This window comes from Protopterus annectens, chromosome 2.part2 (assembly GCF_019279795.1).
Source record: "Protopterus annectens isolate FY-2018-M chromosome 2.part2, PAN1.0, whole genome shotgun sequence".
Taxonomy (NCBI): Eukaryota; Metazoa; Chordata; order Ceratodontiformes; family Protopteridae; genus Protopterus; species Protopterus annectens.
The window spans coordinates 24,418,804-24,439,534 of NC_056730.1; positions in this window are offsets into that span (position 1 = coordinate 24,418,804).

Consider the following 20,731-nt stretch of genomic DNA (forward strand, 5'->3'; position numbering starts at 1 on the left):
TCCATACTAGTAGCCCAGCATAATGCATCGAAGATTCTTCAGGTACAACTAATAGTGGGTAAGACAGTGATTCAGGTTGTAGCCTGCTATAGGTCCCCAACCATGTCCCAAGATTTTCATTCCATGTTCCTAAGCACCCTTGAAACTATTAGCATCCAACCCAACACTCTCATATTGGGTGACTTCAACTACCCCTCCATCAACTGGGAAAACTACTCCAATACACTTGCCCAATGCTTCCTGGAATTCATTAATTCCAATGCGCTGGACCAGCTCATTCTTACCCCAACTAGAGGAAGCAACATCCTTGATCTGGTTATTACTAACATGGGCAACCATTGCTCAACACCAGTAGTCAATTCCTCCCTAGTTAGATCTAACCACAAACTAATTACCATGGAAATCCACATCTCACCCACACCACCAGCAAAGGTAACCACCATGAAAAACTTCTCCAAAGCTGACTTTGGGCTCCTAAAAACAGAGGTGGCTAACTTAATGGCACTCATGCAAATAGAAAATAGGTGCATGATCACAGAATCATACATCAGTGCACTGTACGAACACATACATAAATGCATGGAAGTAACCATACCCAACAGAACCAAGATGCTGTCCTCCAAAAATAGAAAGCCATTCTGGTGGTCCCCTGCCATTAACAAGCTCTACAACAGAAGGAAGAAACTGTTGCAGAAAAAGGTGAAGTCCCAAGACTGGAAAAACTCCTTTATTAGCCTCAACAAAAAGTTGATATCCCTCATCAAAACCTCTAAAGCTAGCTATGAAGGCAGAATTGTGGCAGACACTAAAAACAACCACAAAGCCTTCTACAGTTATCTCCACAGCAATACCCAGATTTGTTATGAGTTACTGCACAATGGTACCTCCTATACTGAGCCAACATATATTGCCAATATACTGACTGACAGATTCAGTGCCAATTTTACCCATCTCTCCTCCCCAAAGGACCAATCAATATACCAGGAGAATGCCAGGCACCCAGAATTATTGCAGCACAGGTTAAAGCTGCATTGTCCAAGGCCAAAAATACAGCTGACATGGGACCTGACAATATCCCTGGCTGTGTTCTACATGAACTAAAAAGTGAACTGGCACCACATCTGTGTGCCCTGTTCAATCACAGCCTCACCTCAGGCTTTGTCCCTACAGAATGGCACAATGCTACAGTCATCCTTCTCCATAAAGGGGGAGCGACTACAGACCCTGGGAATTAATCCTTCATTACCCTGATGACTCTGATATGTAAGGCTATGGAGCGCATCACCATGGAACTAATTAACAAGGATATAGGGAATATCCAAACTCTGGATCTCAAGCAATTTGGTTTTGTGGAGGGTAGATCATGCCTGCTCAACCTGGTTGACTTCTTTGAGTCAGTCACCAGAGCTGTGGATGAAGACAAGGCAGTTCATACAGCCTACCTTGATCTGGCCAGGGCCTTTGATACCATTCCCCATTCAGGAATTATTGAAAGGCTCACCAAACTAGGCATCTACCCCTATATCACTAGGTGGGTTGAAAATTGGCTCACAAATAGAACCCACAGTGTGAAAGTAGCAGACTCCAAGTCAGACTGCCGACCAGTAGAGTCCCACAAGGGTCAGTCCTGGGTCCTCTTCTGTTTGATATCTACTTCTCAGAAGTCCAGGCCAACACGGAGGGAATCTGGCTGACCAAGTTCACCAACAATTGCAAGCTGGGAGCCAATATTAGCTCCCCAAGTGATGGAGACATCCTACAGAAAGGCCTTATTGAGACCAATGACCGGTGACCATGGCCTTAACCTTAATGCCAAAAAAATGTGTTGTCATTCCCTTTGGGAAAAACTCAGTTCCCACTAATTACCACACTGATGGTAGCCCACTGAACACTGAATGCATTATAAGAGATCTGGGGACACAGATTGACAGCAACCTCTCCTTCGACCACCACATTGCCACTGTGGTCAGAAAGTCCTTCTATGTGGCACATCTCATTACCAAGGGTTTTGCATCCAGGAAGAAAGAGGTCATCATCTCTCTCTACTCTTCCCTCATTAGACCAATCATCGAGTATAATGCTCCATTTGGCATATACCTTACTAAATACCTGCAACAGCTGGAAAGGCCACAAAAGTATCTCATGAAGAGGAACCTAGGCCTTAAACACATGCCTTACATGGACAGACTCAAAAAACTCCAACTTTTCTCTGTCTCATATCATCTATTAAGAGGTGATCTCTGCTTCATTTACAATGCCATGTCTGACCCAGCCCTGTTAGAAATGTTACACCTAAAGAAATCCCAATCCCTCCGCACCACATGCTCCAGGGACCTCAACCTCATTACCACAATCAACAGAACATGCTGAAGGGACAGGTTCATAACCCAGAGACTGCCCATGGTCTGGAATAGACTTTCCATACATGTCAAGCAGAGCACCTCACTGGCCCTTTTCAAAAAAATCTTGATGAGTTGATAGGAAATAGAAAGTTCACCCCGGGGATCACTCCAGTGGCTCTACTTGATAGATGCACTGGGAACTAATGGTGGCATGATGCCAGGGCACTTCTATGGGCTAAGCTTGTAAAGACTTCAGGGCCATTAGCCTAGTACACACCTATGAACCTATATATACATTCAGCCTGTATACTGCCTCCTGAATTGTTTACAGAGAATTTTTTTTTGTGGAGCCTGTTTAATCTAAACAACGTTGTTCTTTCGCATTGTAAATAATATGTTCAATAAAGGACCCCTACTCTATTTAACAGGTGCTGTGGGATATTTTACATCCACCTGAGTTACTACCAATTCAAGCAGATGGGGTCTTGGTTTTAACATCTCATCTGAAGGATAACATACTCAGGAATGCAGCATCCCCATTATGCTGCACTGAAGTGTCAGCAATAGATCTACCTGGTGTGGGAATAGACCCCACATCCTTCTCCACCAAAGGCAATTGTGTGATTTGTTGTGCTACTGACACTGCCCTAATAATGTCTTACCCTTTAGACTTCACAGAGCTTTTACCACCTTTCAAAGGCTCATACAATTGTAAAGCCTCACACCAGGTTTTCTGCTCCATACCTTGCTAATGCAGTAATTTATTCAGAAGACTGGGAGTCACATTTAGACAAAGTGCAAACTGTGTTGGAATTTAAAGTTAGTGCTGCTAAGAGTAAGCTCTGTAGGACAGAAATACAGATATTTAGAAAATGTGAGTGGAGATGGACAATTAAACCCCAAACAGATGAAACAAACGTTGTGAAGACTTGGCCAATACTAAGTGTCAAGAACTATTTAAAGGCATTTTCTCTCTCTCAGTCTATAGATATATCTATCTATCTGTCTATCTATATATTCATGCACTATCTGTGCTGTATCTGTATACAGGTCCTTCTCAACATGTCACTGCTATTCTTGTTCCATTTGGACTTCATCCTACTGGTCCAACCTCCAGTGCCCACATCTACATTGGTTCTACAAACATCCTCCTCCTACTCCCCCCAGACTAGTCCAGTATTGCTGGGTCTGGACATGAATCTTAAGCGTGCCCTGGGGGCTTTTCTGTCGAGGCTTCCTTCTGTTTTTTTTTTCCTTTTTTCTATTTATATGCCCTAACCACTCATTTTCCTGCCCCATAATCCTTTACTACTTCCAAGGGCAACTCCTGTCTTTGCACCATGCCTCCCTCCCCTTAGAGAAGATTATCAAAGAGCACCATCTTACCCTGGATAGGCATGCCCATCCTTTTTTGCCACTCTGTCCATTGATTAAGAGAGTTAATTGAACTCAGGTTTTCTGTGCAGTAGTCGAGGCTTTATCCCTCTGTGCCACAGGAGCGGCCTATACACATATCACTGTTGCTCCGTTTAGATATCTAACAGTTTGTATATAGTATGTCTATTTGTACATTGTTGTTGCACATGTTATGTATGGGTCCATCTATGTATTTACTGTACACATTTACACGTTTGCCAGGAATGAGTAGTCTCTCTCTCTCTCTCTCTCTCTCTCTCTCAATTTATTGCAAAGTGTGGTCAATGGAGTATTATAGAGTGATCAACCCCTTAATATTTAGGCTGTAAACCAGCTGAACATAACACTTTTACAGGGTTGTATGCAAGTCTGCAATAGTTGCAATTTGAATATGAATTGCTTGTTTCACATTTACAGTAAAAACTGGTCTTTTGGTTTTGCCTTGACCAAATGACCTTCACAGCTGTGGCACAGTGCATTATACGTCATGAAAAAAAATATTTGGAATTTATTCCAGGGAGGTATACCTCAATTCTCACAAATATAAAAAATAGTATTGCAGTTGTTCATATTGACTAATAGTGTGCTTGGAAGCTAAATTTTAACATGACCACTAAACTGTACATCCTCAAAGGTGGCTGAAGGTATAAAAGCATTTTAAGCAGTTAAAATTGTTAATTTATCTCTTACTTAGTCAGAAAGAATGTTCTTTTTGTGAGATCATTGTAGGTAATATTAATCTTGGTAGAACAGCCCCAAGGCAAGTTATAAAAGTTAGAGAATTCATCAGTGGAACTCAAGTTTTCATGCAGGAAGTCCCACACTAACAGCTTCTATAAACAAGGAATTGAAGAATATTTGTGATGTTATCAATCGGAAAAATGGGATAACTTTTGGCTTCTTGCTAACAGCTTTATCTTCCTTTTCTTTATGTCTGTCAGAAATAGACATAACATTTCAAATGTGGCCTTATCAAGTCTTGGTAGTAAGTGTTTAAGCAATAGGTCTCAAGGAGTCATCTTAGTAGATAAGTCCTCAAACTGGACAGAGACAACAGTAAAGTCATACATTAAGAGGTGTATTGCAAAGTTCTGCTTTGGGACCAATTTTTATCTAACGTTTCCTTTGCATTATTACCAATAATACTATGGTGCTAGAGATCTACATTCAAAGAAGACATTAAGATAGTCAGAATTAGGATCTCTACTGCTGAAACAAAAGTGGTCAGCACCTACTTACATATTTATACATGGGCCAAAGAGCAGGACCTCTGTCTATGCTCATAATTTTCTGGAATGTTACACTCCTGAAATACAAATCAGGCTTAATAACTTCCATCTTAGAGGAAACCAAACAGAAGAAAGATCTTGGCATTCTAATCACTTATGAATTTCCAGTAAAAAAAAAAATGATTCAGGTTAGAAACAAACCACTTCAGCAAAAGGGTTTATTATTCAAGACAAATTCAACAATGGATTCCCTTATTAAGAACCACAGATTATTAAGTCAGTAATTCTTAACAATGGGGTATAGTGCCTCTTTCTGTTGCTATTGTAAAAATGAGCTAAAGCTTCTAGAACAAATAGAACAAGTACAAATAAAATTTATAAAACAACTCACAGTTTGTACGACTGTGGTTACAATAGCAGAATCTTAGTTATCATTATATTAAGTTTATGCTTTGTTTGTAATATAAGAATTAAAATAGTAAATTGCTAAGACTTACATTTATCCTGGAATTAAAGAACGGTTTAACACATGTAGGCATGAAATTATGTTGCTTCCTAATTCATCTAGCTAATCAAAAAAGAAATTATATGACTCAGATAATATCAATATTGGGGAGCAGGTTGCAACTGTTTATAAAGAAATCAACATATTTTAATATGTTCAAAAATCTACTAGATATAAGCACTGGTATGAAGGTTTATGACACCAGTGTTCTGACCTCTGTATTCTGTATTGTTGTTTTGGCTTGAATGTAAGTCACCAGCAACCTATGAACCTATGTAAGTGGATGGTTTAAGTATTTCCTAACTCTCTTCCCTTAGCAATACAGGATAATTTTAGCATTTCTCAAGACATTTCCTTTAGTGGACCAGCTCTGTAGTGCAGAGGGATAGAGGCCTGACTGTGACCCATCTAGCCTGAGTTCAATTAGCAGCTTGAGCACTGGAAGAGCTATGCAGGACAGAAGGGAAAGGTGCAAGGTTTTGCAGTCCACACACTTGGGGAAGGGATTAGGTGGTTCAGATCCTATTTGCTGCCCCAGGGTTGAAGCAAAAAGGCTGCACCCAAAGCATTCTATAGGATACAGAGGAGCATGGGTGTGACGACACAAGCCAGTGATGATAGCCCTTGCATGGGCTTGTGAGGGAGCATACATGCTCACAGAGTGCGACAGAGGTGGTCCCTGAAGTGATGCAGGTGCTAACATCACCATCAACAAGAGGGACTGAGGGCTGTCTTTGCAGAACTCCTCTCTTAGCTGTCTCGTTGATTGCCACACCACTGTGTACTCTTACTTGGGAGAAGAAATGAGCACCAACGATTTTTGCTCTTATAGAGAACAAATACGGAACAGTGTCAGAGGCTTGATGTTCAGTAGGTATAAGGATATAAAAAAAGTGTATAGAGAAAAAAGATCAAAGATGACTTCAGTATGACTTTAGTATCACTTAAGCTTCTTTCTTTAGCAACAGAATCCATCATTGTATTAGCATTCACTACTGACCTTTGACACTGCAGTGCATGATTCAGCCTAGAGATGGTTATTGTCCTCAAATCTTTTTCTTCTTCTTCTTCTGACCTCTGTAGAGACCCCTGCAAGCACCTATGTTTTCCCCTGGATTCCTCCTGCTAAATTGCATACTCTTGATTTTTATTGCATTAAATCTTAGCTATTACCTGGCTGACCACCTGACACTTCACACTGACTTACTGAAGGCAGTCCTTCTCTCCATGATGACTGCATTTGCCTCGCTGCCCATATTCACCCCATATATACTGAATAGATACATTCTTTCCTCCTTCTGAACTCTTTAGAACTCCACAGGTTAAAAATTATTTTCTGTGAAGTTCCCCCTAACTCTGTCATACAGATTCCAGTCAACCAATCAGTTTCCTATTCTGTTTCACCATTTTCAGTCCAAACCCATGATCATTAACTTTCTCATTTACTAGCTGTGTGGAATGCAGAGAAAGTTCTCTATATGACTCAGAAGTCCAGGTTTCTATTAGTGGCCTGAGTGCTGGAAAAGTAGGTAGGGAGGAAGATGAGCAATGAAGCAATGTTTGCTAACTTGTCTTGGGGGTGAGGTTTGGACGCTCATGCTAAGGTGCACATTCTGAATTGGTGTTCTAACTATAGGGTCTATATTACATAGACAAAAAATCAAAATCTCAAATGCTCGGATGAGCGAAAACGCAGGTAATCGAAATCACTATTGTGGGGGGGCTGCACCCCCCACACATCCCCCTAAAAATATATTCCAACTCTGAGATCACACTACAGTGAGGAAAGGGTAAATTTTCTGATCTTCACTGTACCGCAATCTCACAATATCAATTTGAATTACCTGCGTTTTCGCTCATCCGAGCATTCGAGATTTTGATTTTTCATCGTTCTGATAGGAACCCTAACAGTATATGGGAGAACATATGGAGAGACTTGCTGTGGGGTGGAAGCAGGGCCTTCTAATGGTTATGCCACTCACAGATGTTGGCAATATCATACAGAAAAGCCCACTACATACCCTTTCTTGAGCGTGCACAGGCATGCAAATGGAAAATGTCAGGGTCATAAACAGAAAAACATGATCCACCATGCAGATGATGCCACTACTGACATCTGACGGAGTTCTGTAGTTACCAGAGCATAAAAAAAGAAAAAAACAATCTCACTTGACAATCTTGTGAGAAACACCACAAGAAGACCTTGCTAAAGTCCATATATTTCACATCCATAAGGCCCACTTTTTCCACCTCACTGCTGACCCAGTCATGCAACATGACCTATGGCATATTCTCTGCTGTATGAAACAATGTTGTTGTTCATCTACAAAATAATTCCAGTTCTAGAACTGTACCAGTTTATTCTACAGTATTTTCTGACATTTGTTGACATGGAAGTTCATAGGTTCATAGGTAGGTACTAGGCTATTGGCCCTAGGGCCTATATAAGCCTAGCCAAAAAGGTACCCTGGCTTTTGCCACCCAAGAAAATTATTTTCCTGTGCACCTGTCAAGCAGAGCCACAGAGGTGATCCCCAGGGTAAATTTCCTATTTCCCATCGAATCATCAAGATTTTTCTTAAAGAGTGCTAATGAGGAGCTTTGTTTGATATAGATAGGTAGTTTCTTCCAGAGTATAGGAAGTCTCTGGGACAGGAATCTATCCCTCCAACATGTTCTGTTTAATGTGGTGACAAGGTTTAGGTCCCTAAAGCATGTAGCTTGGAGGGATTGGGATTTCTTTAAGTGAAGCATGTCCAACAGCTCTGGGTTTGACATAGCTAGGCAGAGATCACCTCCTGAGTTGGCGATATGCGACGGAGTAAAGCTGGAGTTTTTTGAGATGGTCTGCGTAGGGCATCCGTTTGAGGCTGGTAATCCTCTTTGTGAGGTATTTCTGTGGCCTTTCCAGTTGTTGTAGATGTTTTGTGGGGTACATACCAAAAGGGCATTGTACTTTATAATGGTTCTAATGAGTGACGAGTAGAGGGGAACAATGACCTCTTTTTTCCTGGATGAGAGACCTTTTGTGATGAGGTGGGCCACGTAGAAGGATTTCCTGACTACTGTGGCAATGTGATTATCAAAGAAGAGACTACTGTCCACTTGTGTCCCAAGGTCTTTTATCACACTTTTGGTGTTAAATAGATTACCACCTATGTGGTAGCTCATGGGTACAGAGTTTTTACCAAAGGGGATAATAATGCACTTTTTGGCATTGAGCTTGAGGCCATGGCTTTGACACCAGGCATCTGTCTCAGTGAGGCCCTTTTGTAGGATGTCCACATCATTAGGAGTTTCGATTATGGCTCCTGGTTTGCAGTCATCTGCGAACTTCATTAGCCAAAGACCTTCTGTGTTAGCCTGTACTTCAGAAAAGTAGATACCAAACAGGAGAGGACCCAGGACTGAACCCTGTGGTACTCCACTTGACACTGGTCTGAAGTCAGATTTGGAGTCTGCTACTTTCACAGTGTGGGTTCTGTCAGTGAGCCAGTTGGCAACCCATCTTGTGACATAGGGGTTTATACCTAGTTTAGTGAGTTTATCTATAATTCCAGAGTGGAGGATGGTGTCAAAAGCCCTGGCGAGATCTAGATAGGCTGTGTGAACCACCTAACCTCCGTGTATGGCTTTGGTGACTGCTTCAAAGAAGTCTGTCAAGTTTAGGAGACATGATCTGCCTTTTACAAACCCAAACTGGGTGGGGTCCAGAGTTTGGAGATTACCAGTGTCTTTGTTTATAAGTTCCATGATGATATGTTCCATGGCCTTGCAGAGCAGGCTCGTTAGGCTAATGGGGCGGTAGTTACCAGGGTCTGTGGTGTCTCCCTCTTTGTGGAGTGGGATAACCATCACTATGCGCCATTCAGTGGACACAAAGCCTGAGTTTTAGGTGGGGTGCCAGTTCATTCTGTAGTTCATGTAGAATACAGCCTGGGATGTTGTCAGGTCCCATGGATGCTGTGTTCTTGGCTTTGGAGAGTGTGTTTTTTACGTGTACAGCCATGATGACAGGAACTTTGCATTTTTCCGGTATAGAGATGGGCCCTTTAGGGGTGAGAGGGGGGTTAAAGTTAGCACTGAATCTATCTGTCAGGATGTTGGCAATATCAGTTGGTTCTGTATATTTAGTGCCATTGTGCTGTAACTCAGAGCAGATCTGAATGTTGCCATTGAGATTGTTGACATAGTTATAGAATGCTTTGTGGTTGTCTTTAGAATCAGTGGCGATTTTGTTTTCGTAACTAGCTTTGGAGGATTTTATGTGGGATCTCAGCTTCTTACTGAGGCTGACCAGGGAGTTCCTCCAGTCATGGGATTTTACTCTTTTTCTTTCTTCTGTTGTAGAGTTTGTTTATGGCAGGTGACCACCAGATTGGCTTTCTTTTTTTGGAGGCTAGCATCTTAGTTCTGTTAGGGACAGCACAATCCATGTACTCATGTAAGTGCTTATAAAGTGCATTTGTGTAGGATTCAGCAGTCGTACCTCTATTGTCCGTCTGCATAGGTGTCGTGAAGTTTGCCACTTCTGTCTTAAGAAGCGTGAAGTTGGCTTTAGAGAATTTTTTTACGGTAGTTTCCCTAATGGGGGTGGGGGCAGGATGTGTGGTCGGATCTGACCAACAAGAAACTGACCTCTGGTGTGGAACACCGGTCTCCCATGTTGGTAATGACCAGATCTAGGATATTGCTGCCCCTGGTGGGGGTGTGGATAAGTTGATCCAAGGTGTTGGAATTTATGAATTCCAGAAAACGCTGAGCAAAAGAGTTTGGTACATGAGTAGTTTTCCCAGTTAATGGTGGGGTAGTTGAAATCACCCATTATTAGGGTGTTGGGTTGTACCCTAATATTTTCCGGTGTATCAAGAAATGAGGAGTGGGAATCCTGGGGCATGGTGGGGGATCTGTAGCAAGTTACAATTTGGATTGCGGTTTTGCCCACAGTTAGTTGCAATTGGATAATCTTGGATGTGTTATGCTGAGCAACTAGCCTGGAGGTGTGGATATCCTTAATGAATATGGACACGCCTCCACCTTTAGTGTTTCCATCCAGGTGAAATTCATAGGCCTCTAATTGTCTGGTTCCATCTGAGACTCATTTCTGCAGGATGACCAATGTCATTACACTTCAGTCATGAAGCATTAGCACCACTTTCTAAGATAATACTGTATCATTTACCACTGCCTCACCAACCACTAACGCCAAACTTGTAGCCCTAAGAAGGCAACTCATCTGCCCAAAGTGCCAAAGGCAGGTCCAGGTTCTCCCTCTGCATGGGCATAATGTGGACACAGTAGTTGGCTATAGAAGCATCCATCCATCCTCAAACCCTTTTTCCATTTTGCACATAGGGTTGGGGTGTCACTTCCGCAGTTACAATCATCTTGAGCCAAGGTTAAACCAGCATGACAAGAATAAAAACCTGCAATAAATGTCATATTGTGAGCAATTCCTGATAGTCAGACACATTAAACTAATCCCCTTCCTCGTAAACTAAGAATGAAGATGTGTATAACAGCACTTTTGATAACTTGATATCATAATAAATACTTAAACTTATGCTTCTAGTTATTCCAAATGTATTTACTGATTTGCACTTTACGAAATTTGCAATTCAATGAAATTGTAAACCAGCTTAATGTCATAACACACTCAATATACTGCTTCATGCTGCATTTTATTTTATTTACTGCTGGTATACAAATGACCAAATTCCAACTATCAGTCTGTCTGTCTTATCCCACTGCTTACAACTTGTACTTCCAATAGTTCTCTACTATGTAATCAAATCCTCAAAAAAAAAAAAAACTTACCGCCCATATCTTAAAAATGTCAGTAACATTTTCTGACATTAACTAAAAGGCTAATTTTACAAACATTCAAAAGTCTTAAGCAATATTGCAGTACTCTAAGCTCCCACCATCAGTACTTTAATGTCCTAATCCTTTAGTGTCACCATCACAGGTATATCTGATCCCTTAATCCTTTAGTGTCACCATCATAGGTATATATGATGTCCTAATCCTTTAATGTCACCATCGCAGGTATATCTGATGCCCTAATCCTTTAGTGTCACCATTATAAGTATATCTGATGCCCTAATCCTTTAATGTCACCATCACAGGTATATCTGATGCCCTAATCCTTTAGTGTCACCATCATAGGTGTATCTGATGTCCTAATCCTTTAATGTCACCATCACAAGTATATCTGATGCCCTAATCCTTTAGTGTCACCATCATAGGTATATCTGATGCCCTAATCCTTTAGTGTCACCATCACAGGTATATCTGATGTCCTAATCCTTTAGTGTCACTGTCACAGGTATATCTGATGCTCTAATCCTTTAGTGTCACCATCACAGGTATATCTGATGCCCTAATCCTTTAATGTCACCATCACAGGTATATCTGATGCCCTAATCCTTTAGTGTCACCATCACAGGTATATCTGATGCTCTAATCCTTTAATGTCACTGTCATAGGTATATCTGATGCCCTAATCCTTTAGTGTCAGCATCACAGGTATATCTGATGCCCTAATCTTTTAGTGTCACAATCACAGGTATATCTGATGCCCTAATCCTTTAGTGTCACCATCACAGGTATATCTGATGCCCTAATCCTTTAGTGTCATTGTGACACCCGTGCCTTGGCCCAGCAATCAAGGAGCCTCAATCCCCACCACTGACACCAGAGAGGGCATCTCATATAGGAGAAAGGATAACAAATACACACAGTAAAGTGCAATTTCCCTTAAGAGCACACAGAGATCACAGTCAGTCTGGGGCTGGTTGCTCCCTTGCTCTCCAGGTCCCCAATAAGACTCCCTACTGGCACAGCTATAGGGTCCAGATTTCAGCCTATCAGGCAAGCTAACCTCCAGTACCCTCTCTGTCCAACCAGTGCTTCTTGTTCCAGCCCAAGTAGCTGACACACACACTTTGAGATAAGTATTTATACAATTTCACAGACACTCCTTTGAAAGGCTGACACAGATTCTCCAGCTGTGCCCCTATACCCAGACTATACTGTAGTAATTCCTGCCACCTCCAGCTAATAATTATCAGCTATCCAAAGGCCCTTAAAAGGGTGACCAATTATTACTGTGCAATATTATTATCCAGTAGTAGTGTAACTAAGCAATCAAGGCTTATTGGAAGGGCTTATTACAGGATCACTTATAAGCATGCAATGTACTCTATAGCTTAAATTATCTCTACATAAACCAGCTACAGTTGAAAAGGGTTTAAAATATTTAATAATAAATACTACAAACTAAAGACAATACTACTACACCACAGTGCTATTCAAGAGTTCAGAGATCACACAGAAACTTAAAACAATACAGTAGGAAAGTTCTGATATAACAGAAAAACACTTAGTCTAATCTTTATAATTCCTGGCTACTTCTACAAGAAAACATACTTCTAAAGTAACTTACTTACATAGAGCAAGGCAGTGCTGAGTTGAATAGTCAGACAAAAATGCTTACAGTCTCTCTCTGAGCAATAGTTTTTAAAATCACTAACAAACATTTCTGCTGGGCCCTGCCAGATTACATCATTTTGACACCTAGGTTTTCCCAGTATACACATTACATCATTTTGATACTTAGTATGGAGTTCCCAGGCCAACAGGCTACTTTATTTAACAATCTAATACCTGCTCAGGAAGCTACAACAATAAAAGACATTTCACATGTACACTCCAGTAATTATTCCTTAAGTTAAAACCATAGAAAGAATGTGTTTAGCTAGCCTCTTCAGCACCACTATCTAGATCAATGGATATAATGTCAATTTCAAAGAACAGATATGAAATGCTTGACTTAGTTTTCCTTACAGCAGATGGCAAAGTTGCTACAATCTTGAAGTTCAACATTTTAGTATTTTCTTTCATTTAAGAAACAAGCCTGTATTTTACATTTATATTTACAGATGCCAGAATTATGTATCAAATTTTATTTGACTAGGCTGGCAGCCTTCACCCATCTCCACCCAATCTTCACAAACCCCCCCCCCCCTGCAGAACTCAAGCAAGTTTTTCAAGTGACCCTTTATAAACGCTGCTTGAGAGGGTTAGGTCTATCTGAGTATACATACCACATTCCCTGTCCTGAGAGCCCATTTGCATTGGCATTGCTAATCCCACTGCGGTGCTGCACTGTCATATCATATGCTTGCAACCCCAGGCTCCATTTTAGCAACTTGGCATTTTGCTGACTGTCTCTGTTTAGCCATGTTAGAGGGCTGTGATCTGTCATTACAGTGAATTTTCTTCCATACAGATAAGGCTGAAGTTTCTGCAGTGCCCACACTATGGCTAGACATTCCTTTTCTACAGCTGCATAGCATTCCTCTCTGGGTTGGAGCCTATGCCTGAGATAAACCACTAGGTGCTTTTCTCCCTTTGAAGAAATCTGGCTAAGTATAGCCCCCACCCCATGGTTTGAAGCATCCACCTGCACAACAAATTATTTGCTGCCATCTGGACTGGCTAACACAGGGGGTCCTCCCAAAGCTTCTTTAAGCTTCTGGAATACCTGCTCACATGCTGGGGTCCACACTACCTTATCTGGCCTGTTCTTCCTTGTCAGGTCTGTGAGGGGAGCAGCTATGGTACTATAACTGGGGACGAACTTTCTGTAGTACCCTGCTGTCCCTAAAAATGCCCTCACCTGCTTTTTAGTAACAGGTGCAGGCCATGCCTCAATGGCTTCCACTTTGGCAGGTTCTGGCCTTATCTTACCACTCCCCACTCTATGTCCTAGGTAGGAGACCTCTGCCATACCCACCTGACATTTCGCTTAATGGTCAACCCTGCACTCTGTAGTCTGCCCAGCACCTTCCTGACATGCTGAAGGTGCTCTGGCCAGGAATGGCTGTAGATGGCAATATCATCTAGGTAAGCAAGGGCAAACCCTCCTGCTCATGCTAGGAAATTATCTACCAGCCACTGGAAAGTTGTTGGAGAATTCTTCATCCCAAAGGGCATCCTTGTGAACTCATACAAGCCAAAAGGAGTCACGAAAGCTGGCTTCTCTCTAGCACTGGGAGTCAAGGGCTCCTGCCAGTAACCCTTGGTAAGATCAATGGTTGTAAGATACTTAGCCCCACCCAGCTGCTCTAGGGCCTCATCTGTCCTTTGCATGGGGTAAGCATCTGACTCTGTGTGACTACTTAATTTCCTGTAATTCACACAGAACCTGGTGCTGCCATCCTTCTTTGGCACCAGCACCACTGGGGAGGCCCAGGGACTGTTGGACTCTTGAATCACCCCAGTTCCAACATCTCCTGTTCCTCCTTTTCCAGAGTCTGTCTGACTCTCTCAGGCACCCTATAAGGGGCCTGCCTAATAGGCCTTTGGGGTCCTGTATCCACCTGGTGCTGCACCAGGTGGGTGCACCCTGGTTTCCTCGTGAACATGTCCCCAAATTCCTGCAACACTGCTTGGATTTCCTGAACCTGGGTATGAGATAGCTGCTGGGACATTGCTACCCCTTCCACTGAAGTGTCAACCCGAGCCTCACTGAGGAGATCAGTCCACAGATCTCCCTCAGACACCTCCTGCAATCCACTGCAAATGCTCAGCATAAGGCCTTCCCTATCATGGTAAGGTTTCATCATGTTAACATGGTACCATTTGTGCCCTGACCTTCTGCCTAGCAGTTCCACCATGTAGTTAACATCACTTACCTTTCTTACCACTTTGTAGGGTCCCACCCAAGTTGCTTGCAGTTTGTTGTGTCTGACAGGGATGAGAACCATTACCTGCTGCCCCACAGCATACTCTCTAGCTCGAGCATTCCTGTCATACCACACCTTTTTCTGTTGCTAGGCTTCTGCCACGTTCTCTTTGGCCAAGCCCATGAGTTCTCTGAGCATTGTCCTGAGGTTTAGGATGTATGCCACAACAGACTCCCTGTGAGACTCACACTCACCTTCCCACTTATCTCAAATTAAATCTAGAGGTCCCCTCACCCTATGCCCATACAGCAACTCAAAAGGTGAAAAACCTGTGGATTCCTGGGGAACCTCTCTGTAAACAAACAACAGATGGGGCAAATATTTGTCCCACTCCCTCTTAAACTGATCTGCAAATGCCCGTAGCATGGACTTGATTCTAGAGTTTAACCTCTCAACAAGACCATTAGTCTGGGGATGGTAGGAGGTGGTCTTCATGTGCTTCACCCTTCAGGACTTTCACAGACAAGCCAGCAGGTCTGACATGAAATCGGCACCTCTGTCAGACAGTATTTCTTTTGGGAAACCCACCCTGCTGAAAATCTCTAACAAAGCATTTGCCACCTTCTCTGTCTCAATGGAGGAAAAAGCCACTGCCTCAGGATATCATGTAGCATAATCCACTACCACTAGGATATATTTTTTCCCTGTGGAACTTGGGGTACTCAGAGAACCCACAATATCCATAGCTATACTCTGAAATGGCTCCTCAATCACAGGCAAAGTCATCAAAGGAGCTCTCACCTTGTCTCCTGCCTTGCCTACCTTTTGGCACTGCTCATAAGTCCTGCAGTACCCTGTTACATCTCTTGAAATTCCAGGCCAACAGAAGTTCTGCATAATACACCTCTTTGTATGTTTTATGCCCATATGACCTGCAAATTGAATATCATGGGCTACGGCTAGAAGCACCAGATGGTAGGCTCTAGGCACTAACAACTGCTGTACTCTCTCACCTTCTAGCCCTCCCTCAGGGATCCACTATCTGTATAGTAACCCTTTGTCCCAATATACAGATTCCCACTTTCCTTGAGAATCAGGTGCCTCCCTACCTACCTGCCTCAAACCTTGCAATGTAGGGTCTGAGCGCTGAGCCTGTCTCAACTCTCTCCTTGTAACCCTTCCTAGCTCCCCTTCCACAGGAAGTCTGGTATCCTCTGACAGTGGTGCCTCACTGTCAGCCTGGGTACTACTACTACTCACCTCTACCTTTGCAGTTACCCTGTCCAAGGGAACATCAGTACCCACAAGCAGCAGTGCTTACCTTCAGTCTCACTGCTACAACGTAGCTCCCTTCCTAAAGTAACCACCTCACCAGTCCTGGCTGCAAGTATGAAGTCTGTCTGGGTCTCCCCCAGGCTACCAGACCCACATGCTTGTCTCCTAGCCTGACCGCATATAACTGCATAAGTACATGGTACTGCCTCATCCAAATCCTTCCCTCTCAGGACATCTGCAGGATGGTAGTTTAGTACCCCTGTTGTCTCAAGGCAACATACTATTGGCATTTTGTCTTTCCCACTTACTGGCACCCTCACCTTTGGTTCCCCACCTTGCCTCCGTGGACACCTGTATGCCACATGGCCCCACCGGTTGCATTCAAAACATTTAACCCTAGCTCCTGGATGTGTACCTGGACTAGTGGCTTCCCCTACTACTGGCAGATTCTGGTGTGGCGGTCTGTGCTGCCCACCATGGGTTCCTTTAGACCCATGAGCAGTACTGGGGGGCCCTTCCTGTGCAGGGCTGCCCTGCTGGCCAGGTATAGGTCTCCCTTCTTCCCCAACTCATCTGAAGTAGCACATTGTCTATCAGCTAACCAGATCCTCATGTCCTCAGCAAAGTGCTAAGGGCTTGTTCCCTCACTAAATGGTCTGCCAGCCCTTCAAAAGTGGTGACCTGACATCCACTCACACAGTTATGAAAATAAGTGCTCAGTTCAGCAACATATTCACACACACTTTCATCTGCCTTGTATCTATGCTCACAAAACTTTTTCCAATACATTTTGGGTGTTAGCTTAAAACATTCTAAAAGACATTTTCTTACAGCAGTATAATCAAAACAGACAGCGTCAGGCATTTTTGACAAAAAAGTTACAGCTTTCCCATGGAGTAAGGGGGTCAGGGACTGTACCCAGAGCCTTTGGTCAACACTATACTGTTTGCATACCGTGTCAAACATATGAATGAAACTATCAAAATTATTCCCCTCTTTAAATTGTGGAAGAAATGTACTGACCTGTTGTGCTTCTGGGGTCCAGTTACTCCCTTCCCCATTACCTCCATGACTCTGGCGAAGAGTCAGTATTTCCCCCTCATGCCTCCTCTGATGCTGTTTTTCTTTGGCTTCTATCTCCAAATGCCTGGCCTCCAACTCAAGTCTCTTTAGCTCCAGCTGGATTTTTAAGTCCACTGCAGAAAGGTTGAGCTGTCCATTCTCTGAGGATATTGTATCTCCACTGCAAGTCTGATTGTCCTTTACAGAAAGGTTGAGCTGTCCATTCTCTGAGGATATTGTATCTCCACTACCAGTCTGATTATCCTCCTGGATGCTGTTTTCTGATGCAGCTGTAACCAAGGCTACAATCAGGTCTGCCTTAGTCAGGTTTCCATGCACCAGTCCCCTAGCCTGGCACATTTCCACCAGCTGACTCCTTGTCAGCTTTCCATACTCCTCTGCTGACATGCTGCCTGCTCACCCTAACTAACTAAGCTAACAAAAAAGAAAAAAACAATTGTGATCTGAACTCTGAGTATTCACTGTGTGGCTGTTTTAGAGTACAAAACATCTTCAGAGATCACTAGTACACAAGCTACAGGATTCACTCTACCCACACCACTACAAGACAATTAGTATTTGCCAACTAATTAATATGTGATGTGGATATCCCACTGTTGTTGTCTTTCAGCTTTTCCCGGTTAGGGGTCACCACAGCAGAACTCCGGTCCACTAATGATTGGCAGTAGATTTTCACAAATGCCAAGGTGCCAGCACAACGTCCAACCATAAACGAAGGCACGCCCATTTACGCATGTCTTTCGAATGCCCACCCAACCATGGGGAGGACATGCAGGCTCCACACAGAAGGCACTCCCCACACTCCAGCCAAGAATCGAACAGGAGAACCTCTTGCTGTGAGGCAACAATGCTACCACTGCACCACCGCGGAAGTGATGTGGATATCCCACTAATGCCCACCAATTAGTATGTGAAGTGGATCCCACCACTGCCACCAATTAATATGTGATGCCCGTGCCCTGGCCCAGAAATCAAGGAGCCTCAGTCCTTACCACTAACATCAGAGAAGGCATCTCATATAGGAGAAAGGATAACAAATACACACGGTAAAGTGCAATTTCCCTTAAGAGCACACAGAGATCACAATCAGTCTGGGGCTGGTTGCTCCCTTGCTCTCCAGGTCGCCAATAAGACTCCCCACTGGCACAGCTATATGGTCCAGATCTCAGCCTAGCTGACAAGCTAATCTCCAGTACCCTCTCTGTCTAACCAGTGCTTCATTTCCCTGCCCAAGTAGCTGACACACACACACACACACACACACACACACACACACACACACACTTTGAGATAAGTATTTATACAACTTCACAGACACTCCTGGGAAAGGCTGACATAGATTCTCCAGCTGTGCCCCTATACTCAGACTATATGGTAGTAATTCCTGCCACCACCAGCTAATAATTATCAGCTACCCAAAGGCCCTTAAAATGGTGTCCAATTATTACTGTGCAATATTATTATCCAATAGTAGTGTAACTAAGCAATCAAGGCTTATTGGAAGGGCTTATTACAGGATCACTTATAAGCATGCAATGTACTCTAGAGCTTAAATTATCTTTGCATAAATCAGCCACAGTTGAAAAGGGTATAAAAATATTTAATAATAACCACTAAAAACACAAGACAATACTACTACCCAACTAAGGAAACCACAGTAAAAAACCTTTCTAAAGCAAACTTCACCTTACTTAAGACAGAGGTGGTAAGTTTCACAGCCCCCACGTTAAAGGATAACATTACCCAAGATGCAGAAACCTTTACAAATGCACTCTATGAGCACTTACAAGAATGCATGGATCATGCCAACCCTAGCAAAACCAAGACTCGTTCCTCTAAGAGAAGGAAACCAGTCTGGTGGACTCCTGCCATAAACAGGCTATACAATAGAAGGAAGAAACTAGTTCAGAAAAAAAGCAAATCCCAAGAAGGAAAGACATCCCTGATCAGTATCGGTCCCTCATAAAATCATCCAAGGCTAACTTCGAAAGAAAAATAGCCAAGGATTCAAAAGATAACCACAAAGCCTTCTTTAGCTATGTTAAGAATCTAAGTGGCAACTCACAGATATGCACTGAACTAGTGCAAAATAGCACAAAATATACTGAACCTACTGATATTGCCAACATCCTGGCAGATAGATTCAGTGCATACTTCACCCCCCTCTCACCCCCAAAGGGGCCCACAACAATACCAGAAAAAAGTAGTGTCCTGGAAATCCAGGTGAAAATAGCCCTTTAAAAAGCCAAAAACACAGCGTCAATAGGGCCAGATGGTGTCCCAGGCTGCGTCTTGCACGAACTACAGAACGAACTAACCCCCCACCTAAACACGATGTTCAACCTCAGCCTCTCCACAGGCTATGTGCCCCTAGAATGGTGCACAGCAATGGTTATTCCACTCCACAAAGGAGGGGCCACATCTGACCCTGGTAACTATCGCCCCATAAGCCTGACTAGCCTGGTCTGCAAGGCTATGGAGCGCATCATCATGGAACTCATTAGCAAAGACATTGGGAACCTTCAAACACTTGACCCAACCCAGTTCGGCTTTGTTAAGGGCAGATCATGCCTACTAAACTTGGTTGACTTCTTCGAGATAGTCACCAAGGCCATAGACAAGGGAAAGGTTGTTCACACAGCCTACCTTGACCTCGCCAAGACTTTTGACACCATTCCCCACTCAGGTATTACAGAAAAACTCACCAGCCTGAACATAAACCCCTACATCATGAGATGGGGTGCCAACTGGCTTACAGACAGAACTCACACGGTAAGAATAGTGGGCTCCAGGTCCGACTCTAAACCAGTCACAAGTGGTGTCCCACAAGGCTCGGTCCTAGGACCCCTACTGTTCAACATATACTTCTCAGAAGTATAGGCAAACACAGGAGGACTTTGGCTAACCAAGTTCACCGATGACTGCAAACTGGGAGCCATAATCGACTCTCTGGCTGACACGGACATCCTCCAAAAGAGCCTTACTGAGATGGACACCAGGTGTCAAAGTCATGACCTCAAACTAAATGCCAAAAAAATGCATAGTCATCCTGTTTGGGAAAAACAAAACACCCACGATTTACCACATAGGTGGCAGCCCCCTTAATACAGAAGAGTAATAAGAGATCTGGGGACCCAGGTAGATAGTAATCTCTCCTTTGACAATCATATTGCCTGACTTACAAAGCCA